Source organism: Macaca thibetana, chromosome 5 (genome assembly GCF_024542745.1).
Source record: "Macaca thibetana thibetana isolate TM-01 chromosome 5, ASM2454274v1, whole genome shotgun sequence".
Taxonomy (NCBI): Eukaryota; Metazoa; Chordata; class Mammalia; order Primates; family Cercopithecidae; genus Macaca; species Macaca thibetana.
In genome coordinates, this window is record NC_065582.1 from 13,331,659 (window position 1) to 13,343,661 (window position 12,003).

Consider the following 12,003-nt stretch of genomic DNA (forward strand, 5'->3'; position numbering starts at 1 on the left):
TCCAACTTGGTTGCATTTTCCCCCTCACTTCCGGCTCACCAATCAGATGTAGATTTGGTCTTTTGACATAATCCCATATTTCTTGGAGGCTTTGTTCATTTCTTTTTCCTTTTTTTTTCTCTAGACTTCTCTTCTCGCTTCATTTCATTCATTTCATCTTCAATCATTGATACTCTTTCTTTCAGTTGATCGAGTCGGTTACTAAAGCTTGTATATTTGTCACATATTTCTCGTATCGTGGTTTTTATCTCTGTCAGTTTGTTTATGGCCTTCTCTGCATTGATTATTCTAGTTATCCATTCTTCCATTCTTTTTTCATGATTTTTAGTTTCTTTGCACTGGGTAAGTAGTTCCTCCTTTAGCTCTGAGAAGTTTGATTGACTGAAGCCTTCTTCTCTCAACTCGTAAAGTCATTCTCCATCCAGCTTTGATCCGTTGCTGGCGATGAGCTGCGCTCCTTTGGAGGGGGAGATGCGCTCTGATTTTTTGAATTTCCAGCTTTTCTGCCCTGCTTTTTCCCCATCTTTGTGGTTTTATCTGCCTTTGGTCTTTGATATTGGTGACGTACTGATGGGGTTTTGGTGTGGGTGTCCTTTCTGTTTGTCAATTTTCCTTCTAACAGTCAGAACCCTCAGCTGTAGGTCTGTTGGAGATTGCTTGAGGTCCACTCCAGACCCTGTCTGCCTGGGTATCAGCAGCGGAGGCTGCAGAAGATAAAATATTGCTGAACAGTGAGTGCTGCTGTCTGATTCTTGCTCTGGAAGCTTCGTCTCAGAGGTGTACCCCACCGTGTGAGGTGTGAGGTGTGAGGTGTCAGTCTGCACCTAGAAGGGGATGTCTCCCAGTTAGGCTACTCAGGGGTCAGGGACCCACCTGAGCAGGCAGGCCGTTCTCAGATCTCAACCTTTGTGCCGGGAGATCCACTGCTCTCTTCAAAGCTGTCAGTCAGGGCCATTAACATCTGCAGAGGTTTCTGCTGCTTTTGTTTAGCTTTGCCCTGTCCCCAGAGGTGGAATCTACAGAGACAGGCAGGCCTCCTTGAGCTGCGGTGGGCTCTACCCAGTTCACGCTTCCCGGAGGCTTTGTTTACCTACTTAAGCCTCAGCAATGGCGGACGCCCCTCCCCTAGCCTTGCTACTGCCTTGCAGTTAAATCTCAGACTGCTGTGCTAGCAATGAGGGAGGCTCCGTGGTCATCGGACCCTCCCAGCCAGGTGTGGGATATAATCTCCTGGTGTGCCGTTTGTTAAGACCCTTGGTAAAGTGCAGTATTAGGGTGGGAGTTACCTGATTTTCAAGGTGTTGTGTGTCTCAGTTTCCCTTGGCTAGGAAAACGGATTCCCTTCTGCCTTGCGCTTCACAGGTGAGGCGATGCCTCGCCCTGCTTCAGCTCTTGCTGGTCGGGCTGCACTGCTGACCAGCACCGATTGTCCGGCACTCCTCAGTGAGATGAACGCGGTACCTCAGTTGAAAATGTAGAAATCACCCATCTTCTGTGTCACTCGCGCTGGGAGCGGGAGGCTGGAGCTGTTCCTATTTGACCATCTTCGACACCGTTTCCCATTAGCAGCATTTTAAACTATGTTTAAATAATTTCCAATCAGTTAGACTTGTGTCATTTTGTTAACATGATATGTGAAAAAGAATCGATTGACCCAAATAAACTATGGCAATGAAGTTCATCTGGTGTAGGAGAAAGAGCCCAGTTTGAATCCCGACGCTCCTCAATAGCTGTTAGGCCATGTAACCTCTCTAAGCCTCAGTTCCTTAATCCACACTGAGGTCAGTGTTGCTGTAAAGATTCAGTGCAATAGTGTCTATGAAAACCACAACAGATTTTGCATGTAAATGATGATCAGTAAATATTTATTCAATACCCCATTTATTGTCCATGCATGTTAAGGTTTCAGTTAATATTTTGGAATTAGAGATATCATAAGCTGATCACATATTTCACTTTTTCCTATACTTGTTTACTCCTTTGGAGAAAGATGGATTTGATTAGTCAAATTCCATAAGATCCTTCCTTTCAGCATCAGTCTGGGCTCACTTGTATTAGTAGTAGGTACATATGGGGAGGAACAAGCAGGAAGGAAAAGAGAAAAAAAATCACAAATTCAACATTTTAAGAAGCAAATTTTATTTTGCAGGATAAAAGATATCAGATACAACAGAGTATGAAATAATTCATTTTAAAACAGCTATTGTAATCTTATTTTATCTACTACCTCTTATTAAAAGTAATAATTTTGGAAAAAATTCATGTTTACACTAGAAAATTAATAATGTATAAGAAAATTAAAGTAGCCCATCATAATACTATTCAAACATACTTATTACATTGTTTATATTTTCATGACTATTTTAATGAATATACAAAACTGGGATCATATGACTTACACAAATTTGTTTCATGCAGTTAGCACATAATTTTTTGTGTACACACTTTTGTTTCACAATGTTTCAATTTTGAATGACCACATAATATGAAAGTTGAACATAATTTTTCAGCCTTCATATAATAATAATTTGTATTTGTTTATACATTTTTGTCCATGGATCTAGTTCCTTCGGCTAGTTCCTATTTGTAGAACCTATGGGTCAAAGCTATTAATTTTTTAGGCATCATGATACATAATCCCAATATTGCCTTCTAGAAAATATAGTGACCATTTATACCCGCACCAATAGTTTGAAAGGCTTAAGTTTCATTGCAACTTGACTAATATTACCTTCAAAAAATCTTGGCTAATTTGTGAGTGAAAAAGCTATCTCAATTGTTTTCATTTGCAGTTTTTTTGATCACTAGTGAGGTAGAACATGCTTCCGAGAACTGACAAAGTATTTCTCTGTGATAAACCTATTCAAGGCCTTTGTCCATTTTTATAGGGTTGCTTTCCTTATCAAACTGTAAGAGCTTTTTAAATGTTACTATATAACTTTTAACTTTGGTATTCTGCTTGTTTGCATTTTTTTGTTTTCTATTGAGAATGTAGTTTACGTTGTTTCTATGTACTAAACAAAATGTTATGTAGTCAAACTATTGTACTTTGCTATCTTTCATTATATTAACCTCCTAACCCCCACACCCCCACCCCCTTTTTTTTTTTTTTGTTTTTTTTTTTTTTGAGACGGAGTCTTGCTCTGTCTCCCAGGCTGGTATGCAGTGGCATGATCTCGATTCACTGCAACCTCCACCTCCCAGGTTCAGGTGATTCTCCTGCCTCAGCCTCCCAGGTAGCTGGGACTACAGATGCACGCCACCTCACTCAGCTAATTTTTGTATTTTTAGTAGAGACAGTGTTTTACCATGTTGGCCAGGATGGTCTTGATCTCTTGACCTTATGATCTGCCCACCTTGGCCTCCCAAAGTGCTGGGGTTACAGGCATAAGTCACTGTGCCCAACCCTCCTTCCCCTTTTAAAAGAAGTGCTGTTGCTTCCTGTTCACCAAAGGCAGAAATCAGAAGATATTTCAGGATTACATAAATGATGAAGGAAATGTCATTACTCATAGAGGAATATCTACACGGCACTCTAAGATTGAAGCTGGGATACGAACAAAGTCTGTATCCTCGGCGCGCTCAGTGTGGAGGAACGTTCTACATGGCAAAGCTTTCACTTCCTATTTTCCTTTCACGGTTCTACAGGAAGGACTTTTGGCTCCTCTGGCAGGCACATTCACGTGCTCCTTCGGATTGCGACACCAGTGATATTTCACTGAACATGCTTGTTCTTAGATTAGAAAATTCCTGGAGTCGTCGCATATCCAGCATCAGGAGGTGAAACTATCCAGAGGAGAAAACAAACTTACAAATTGTAAGCATGCCAGAGAATCTGTGATATAAATTATCAATTATTTTGTCTTAATAAAAATCTTATTTTAAACAAGTAAATGGTTACTTAATGGTAATATATACAAAGTTTAACTTTTTAAACAAGAATTTATTTCAATATATGGTTTGATTTATGTTTTGCCCTAATCATTTAGTCAATTACTCTACCAATATTTTCAAATAATTATTTTCTCCTGTGGGATGTGCATGTGTGTGTTTATTCCATGTGTCTTTTATTATGTATTATTTTCTTATGTATTTTTGGTTCCTTCCTAGGCCGTATACTATTTTTATTCATTTTTTTTATTCTTTCATCAGTATTGTGATATTTTAGCCTTAACCATTTTTTTTTTTTAATTTCTGGTGAATACAGCATGCATTCCTTATTTCTCTTTTTTTACCTAATTTTCTTAGGTCCTAATAGCCACAAGGACTTCATCTCATAAGACATACTATCAATCATTCCCACACCTTCCCTGCTTTGTATTTTCTGGGAATTTTAATCTCCAAATGGTGTCTAAAGGTGTGTGAAGGGGAGAATATTAGTTTAATCACCTCAAAATTAGCACCAATACAGAAGAGGAAAGCTGCCTAACTTCCCCTGGTGATCTCTCTAGCCAACTGTCACACTGTGGGAGAATTACCCAGCAACTTGCTCTTTTATTCCCATCTGCCTGACTGCTTTGTTTCAGAAGGTAAATGACTGGATCCATCACCAGCCTTTTTCTAAACCTGATTATTTCAATCTTAGAGTTTTTCTTATAAATTCCTCCAGACACTACCTGTCATCTGTCTAGCAGAGAGTTATTAGTGGTCTTAATAGGAATTTTACTACAGAGTTTAGAGAATTGAATGAGGGATTTCTAACCAATCTGGTGGCATTTTATCTCCAAGTCCCACTGCTTCTTAAGATTATAATGTTTACATAGCACAAATATTGAAAGAAGTCACATCTTAACAATTTGTCTCTTCAACACGCTGAGGATAAACATGCCTTAATTTGGAAACAGCCTTTACAACTTACTCTCTATACAGAAGTGGCCCCCAAAGATGGTTACAGAATTGGCACTGGTTCTTGTTAGTCACCAACCAGGTGACTTGTTAGGAATCCTGGTGAAGGTGTTTTCCATTGAGAAAAATATAAAATAACTTATTTCTCTTCTAATGGCATTTTGAGTTATTGGTCTTCATATAAAACTATAAAATATTTCTGTTAATATCGAAAACAACATAGTGTAAGAGGAAGGTTAGAAGCAGGGGAGGGAATGGTACTCCCCGAATGAAAGTGGTAATAGAATCTCAATTGAGGTTCTATGTCAAACTGCGCATGGCCCTTGGCAATAGGTGTGGAATGTACGAGGTGTTTAATTTTCTTTTCTTTTTTTTTTTTTTTTTTTTTTTTTTTTTTTTTGAGATGGAGTCTTGCTCTGTCGCCCAGGTTGGAGTGTGGTGGCGCGATCTCGGCTCACTGCAAGTTCCGCCTCCCGGGTTCACGCCATTCTCCTGCCTCAGCCTCCGGGAGTAGCTGGGACTACAGGCGCCCGCCACCGTACCCGGCTGATGTTTTTGTATTTTTAGTAGAGACGGGGTTTCACTGGTTAGCCAGGATGGTCTTGATCTCCTGACCTCGTGATCCGACCGCCTCGGCCTCCAAAGGGCTGGGATTACAGGCGTGAGCCACAGCGCCCGGCCGAGGTGTTTAATTTTCACTGTACAAAATTAAAACCGTTAAAATATGTGTTTTTAGCCTGTGCTATTTGTGCAGCATAAAGACTGAAATCTATTGAAATAGAAAGGTCTTATTAAGTCATCAGAGTGCATTGTTAGTGGCTCATTAATCTAAAAGTGAAACTGAGGATCATATAATCATGTTTTAAATGTAATTGAATTTTATATATACATGTGCTACAATTCACTAGGCTTCTGTTGTGGGAATGAGACCCGTTCTTTGGAGTTACGTGTTGGCTTTCTTACAGACATAATACCTGGGATCCTTTGTTTTTAAGTTTTTATTTTAATAAAGTGGATTAGAAATTCCAGTTTCTCAAAGCAATCTGAAAAAAACCTTATTTTTTGTGTGATCCAAACATCAATAGTTGATTTGTGCATACCTAATTGTTCAGCTTCTTTTTTTTTTTAATTGACTCAACTTGATGTGTCTTTCCAAAGCATTCAGTCAGTTTTCCTAGACTTTCTAGTAATTTTCCATATATTATGGTTCTTTTCAATGGAGTCACTAAATAGGAAGAAAGCATTAAATAAATATGCATGCATTCATTTCACGTAAATAAATCACAATGTTATTATATATTTATATATAATATTATATAAACGCTTGAAAGACGCATTGTTTAGGTAACTAAAACAGACATGTGTGTTATTCAGAGGATTCAAACTGTGGACTATGTTGTTTCAAAAAGCTACTCTTTCACTTCAAGAACAAAGCATCTGGGTACACAAAAACAAACAAAAGCATCAAGCCACATGTTCACAAACAGAGAACAAGAAACTAATAGTGTAAGTGTGAACATGCTGGTGGTTTTTCTGTATTTTCTCATTTCATATCCTTACAATGACTTTGTAAGGATATGCTCAAGATTAATCCATTTATCTTTGAAACTTTTAATTATGTAGTTTTCTTTCCATTTCCTGCACCCCCACACTCGCATCTCAACCCCTCAGTGGCAGCTCTAAGAAACTTCAAAATAATGTGTCTGGCTAAAAGCTGAATGATGTCTGTTAAAAGCCTATGCTAGTTACAATAAATAAGAATAATAAAAGAATACAAATTTAACCTCTGACCTCTTTCAATCGTGAAATGGCTTTTCAGGCTACAATGCCATGAATATTTTCCAAACAGAAGTCAAATAAGTTGCAGGTAACAGAGTACATTTAAAACATTACACCTTGCAGCCTTGTTGTATTTTTTCTTCGCATAATATTATGAGCAATAGACATATCTGAAAGAATCATTGTAGAAATAGCCTCAATTTTTATTTTTTTCACTTTTTCTGTCTTCATTTCATATGATAACCTTCTCAGAAAACTTCAGCTCCATCTACGCACTCAGTGTGCCCATATACTATGGAACCATATGAAGAAGTCTCAAACTATTCTGCTTGACTTTAGATACAATTTCTAATAAATCGCTATCCAGTAGTTTATGTTTTGTGTTCTTTAGACAGACTAAAATATTCAAATGTTATTCATTCCATTTAAAAGTATTTAGTCCAGTCCACCAGCTTTTTTCTTTATCACCAAGGAAATCAGATTCTTTTTCTGTCCACAAGTTATTGTGACTAAAAAGAATTTCAGTACTTTAGACAGCACCTTTCCAATTTTGAGTCCTGTCAGACCCTGTGCAGACATTAGCAGGTTGACAATCCTATTTCCTGCGTGACTTTATTCTTTCATGTGTGCAGTCTGTTTACCTAGTTTGTTTTGAAAACAGAGTAACTTTAAATCTCCATGGCCTCATGAGCTTCTGTGCCACATAATTCTATTTATAGCAAACCAGATATTTCCATGTAACTTCATAGTCTATGAAATGTTTTCTTCATAGCCAAGTAAACTCAACACATTCACTTTTGAGATAATATCTAAAAAGAAAATCTTATCTGCCTCAGACTAAAGGAATGGGTTTCATTTAAATATTTCCTGTTTTCAGTACATCGCCTGAACTATTCTTACAAAACTATTATTTTTAACACAAAGTCTGACTCAATTATAAATGAAACTGTTACAACTGAATTTTAGGTCTAGTTACAAAAATATGTAACAAAGTTGAACTACTGAAAAAACAGGGTGATACCATTCTTAGTTGGAAGACTGAAGTGTCTTCACATTGGATTATAGGACTTCTGCCATTGAACCAATAAGTTAGTTTAAGACACTGTTCAAATGATTGACAAAATGAAGAAACTGAAGAAACTGATTTTTTTTTAAATCAGGTGTAGCACTAAATAAGTTGCAATAATGGTCACAAATATCCATCTATCTTTATATTTTAAATATTACACCCCAAACCATCTACAAAGTTGAAGAGCATGACAGCAGAATGCCAGAATGCTTAGGATAAGAACATTTCCAAAATGTGTACAATTTCCACAGAAGCACCTAGCATCAGTTTTTGCACATGATAAGATGCACACAATGCAAGTACTCTGAGGTCAATTATGAAGAATATATTTTTGAATATATTTTTGCCCAATAGATTGATGTACTTTTAAATCAAACTGGAACTGAAATGTTTTACACAATATACCCTTTATTCTATTCAGTGCTTTCATCTTTAAGGCCTATATTTTCTGGTATTAATAGCTCCACTCTTCTAATTTAGTTTGCAATTGCCTCTTTATTTTCAGTCTCCCTTGATTCATTTGTTTTAAGCTTGTTTCTTGAAAATCGCAAATATGTTTTTGAATTCTAATGTAAGAATTTGATTTGTTCATATTTAATGTCCCATATAATTGATTTATTTTATACACAATCATTATTTATTTATATTGTTATTTCCTCTTTACTTATTATCCTTATTGTTGTTATTTTGAGACAGTTTCACTCTGCCACCCGGGCTGGATTGCAGTAGCACAATCACAACTTCCTGCAACTTGGACCTCCTGGGCTCAAGCAATCCTCCCACCTCAGCCATCTGAGTAGCTGAGACTATAGTCTCGCACCACCACACCCAGATAATTTTTTTTTTTGTGGAGATGGAGTTTCACTATGTTGCCCAGGCTGGTCTTGAATTCCTGGGCTCCAGCAATCCTCCCCCACTGGCCTGCCAAGTGCTGGGGTTACAGGCATGAGCCGCTATGCCCTGCTCTTTCTTTATTTTTGTTGGTTTGATAAAGAAAACCCACTACAAATGTCTACTCAATTTATTGATAATTTCACTTTCTATCCTCTCATGCAGAGCTTCAACTATAATATGAAGATAAAAACCATTTTCTCTACTAAGACCCACAGTCCTCCCACCCACCTTAATTCGATGACGACTTTGCAATACATTGATTTCCATCATGTCTTTCTTGATGTCCCCATGGTAGCGGTAGACTTTCCCTGATTCACCTCACATCTCCTATCCCTGTGTTTGCTAAGATACGTAAAATTCTCCTTTATTTCCTGCATTTCATCTCCTAGCTCCCTTACACTCAGGCGAGGCCACCAAACAGTCCTTAGCCAATAAAATGCAAGAAGTCATGTTGGGTTTTTCTAGACTGAGGCAGTGAAAAGTCTTTGTGAAATTCTGGAACCTCCATCTTCCTCTCCCAGAAAATCAAGGATCAAGGAGAACCACTTGTCTTAAGATGGTACAGCCACAACATGTAAGCAGCTTGAAATTTGAGTGGACTTATGGAGGTCGGCTGTTTGGGAGATTTGCCCAACATAAAGAGGATTTGTATGAGCAAGTGAGAAGTGAGCTTTTAGTGTAGAAAGCCACAGAAATCTGGGGGCTAAGAGTTACCAAAATATAGTTTATTCTATCCTTCCCTTTCAAAAGTCCTAGTTACCATTTGCATTATATATTCTCATCAATATCCATGTGACAATGTTAACTGTATTTCCTTTCTGCATTTATCTTCCCCATATCTTGAGCTCTTTATAATGGTCTATTTGGTGATTGGTTAATATCTTTTCTCAATTCTTTTTCTCATGGGGTAAATGCATGATATACATTCTAAACTCTCTTTTATATTTTATTTAGGCATATACTAGCTCAGCTTGATAGCTTGATCTATAATTCTTTTTTTTTTTTTTTTTTTTCCGGAGTCATGCTGTGTCATCCAGGCTGGAGTGCAGTGGTGCGATCTCAGCTCACTACTGCAACCTCCGCCTCCTGGGTTCAAGCGATTCTCCTTCCTAAGCCTCCTGAGTAGCTGGGATTACGGGTGCCCACCACCACACCTGGCTAATGTTTGTGTTTTTAGTAGAAACGGGATTTCGCCAAGTTGGCCAGGCTGGTCTCAAACTCCTGACCTCAGGTGATCTGCCTGCCTCGGCCTCCCAAAGTGCTGGGATTACAGGCATGAGTCACCGCCCCTTGGTTTTTGATCTATAATCCTTGAGTTGCAGTTGTTTGTGTCATTCACTTATAGATATTATCCTACTGTCTTCTGGCCGACATTCTTGCAGAGACATATGTCAGGCCAGTTTCACATTTTCTACTGCGGTGTAACAGGTGAGTTTAATCTTGAAGCTTATTTGGTTTCCACTTGATATTTAGCATTGGAGACCTTTATGGAGAATATATGTGCATGTTTTGTTATTGACCCAGCCTGGAATTCAGTGTGCCCTCTGAAATTTCAGGTTCAGGTTCTTCAACTCTAGAGACATTCCTTCTATAATATTTGTGGCAGATAGCTTCTAAGATGGTTGCCAATAATCTCCACCTCCTAGTATTCCCACTCCTGTGGAGTCCCCTCAAATGTTATACCGAGATTGAAGTGTTGCAGCAGGCAGTAGAAGAGATGGCAAGTCACTCCCAAGGTTCAGGTATGAGACTTTGGCTTCTATCTTGAGCATTCTTGCTCACTCACTTTCACTCTCTTTCTTAAATCACTTGCTCTGGGGACACCCCTGCTATGGGCTGTTTTGTTTAAAACAACCCATATGGTAAGTCTTTTCCCAGCAGCCACATGAGTTAGCTGAAAGCGGATGTGTTAGCAACAGTCAAGTTTAGAGATTACAGTGTCAGCTGAGAGTTTGACTGCAATCCCACGTGAGACCCTGAGCCAGAAACACGCCACTAATCCTCTCTGGGATTCCTAACCCATCTACACTACGAGATAAAATCAGTATAGTGTTTTAGGCCACTTTGTTTTAGGATAATTTGTTACAGAGATAGATATTTAATGTAATATTATTCATATATTTATTCCCCTTTGGCTATTTGTTTTGTTTCTTCTAGAAGTTCTGTTAATCACCTGCTTGACTTCTTAAATATATCCTCCCAAAGGTATTTTCATTCCCCTCATGATTTTCATCTCCATAATATTTTCATTCTGGACTTTAAAATATTTTTATACCTGATCTTCCAGTCAAATAATTCAAGCTTCAAAGGTGATTGACCTCTCTTGCTATTTACCTACTGAACTGATTAATTGGAATATCAGGATTTTAATTCCTGTGGCTCATTATTAATAGTTAAGAAGTAGTCTGTTTCTAGGGAAAGTAGAACACCTTGGGGAGTTCTACTTTCCCTAGACATGAGACAAGGAAGACTCAACTGGGGCGTTCAGCTTCTTCTTTGGCTTTTGAGAGTCAGATCAATAATGTGAGACCAATGGAGATCTTCCTGTAGATCTCCACAGATCTCGGAAATCAGATCCCAGGTCATTCTCAAGTTACCCTGCTTTTCAGTCTTTGTCCCCAAACTAAGATACTACTGTCTAGGGTCTTAAATAGCCAACAGGTAAGTGTTTCCTCACCCATTCTCTGTGTCAGAGCCCCGGAAGAACCCAAGCCTGCACTTTCTCTATTTCATGTAGAGCACAATGCTTTTTAGCCCAGTAGACGCAAAAAGCTTGGAGTTAGAAATGGGCACAAAAGAAGTCACTGTAGATTATCATTTGCATAGTCAAATTTCAGAGAAAAAATGTATTTTACTATTGAATCTTCAGTCTTAGAAAGTTATGGCCAGGCGCGATGGCTCATGCCTGTAATTCCAGCACTTTGGGAGACCGAGGTGGGCAGATCACGAGGTCAGAGATTGAGACCATCCTGGCCAACATGGTGAAACCCCGTGTCTACTAAAAATACAAAAAAATTTCCAGGCGCGGTGGCGGGCACCTGTAGTCCCACCTGCTCGGGAGGCTGAGGCAAGAAAATGGCGTGAACCCGGGAGGTAGAGCTGGCAGTAAGCTGAGATTGTGCCACTGCGCTCTAGCCTGCGTGACAGAGCGAGGCTCCATCTCAAAAAAAAAAAAAAGAAAGTTATAATATATGTAAAATATTGTTCAATAAAAGACACTAGTGTATTGGGATCTTAACAGTCACTTCCTGGAAATAAAACAGGCTATTTCCTGCTGAAAGTAACTGAGTTAAGGAGACTGGAATCAGAATTTTAATGGTTTTTCAAAACCTGTAATATATGTGGGGTAAATATATTCTTGCATTTTAAATGATATGGGATCATACTCAATCTGGGAACTTTTCATCTCAATAAGA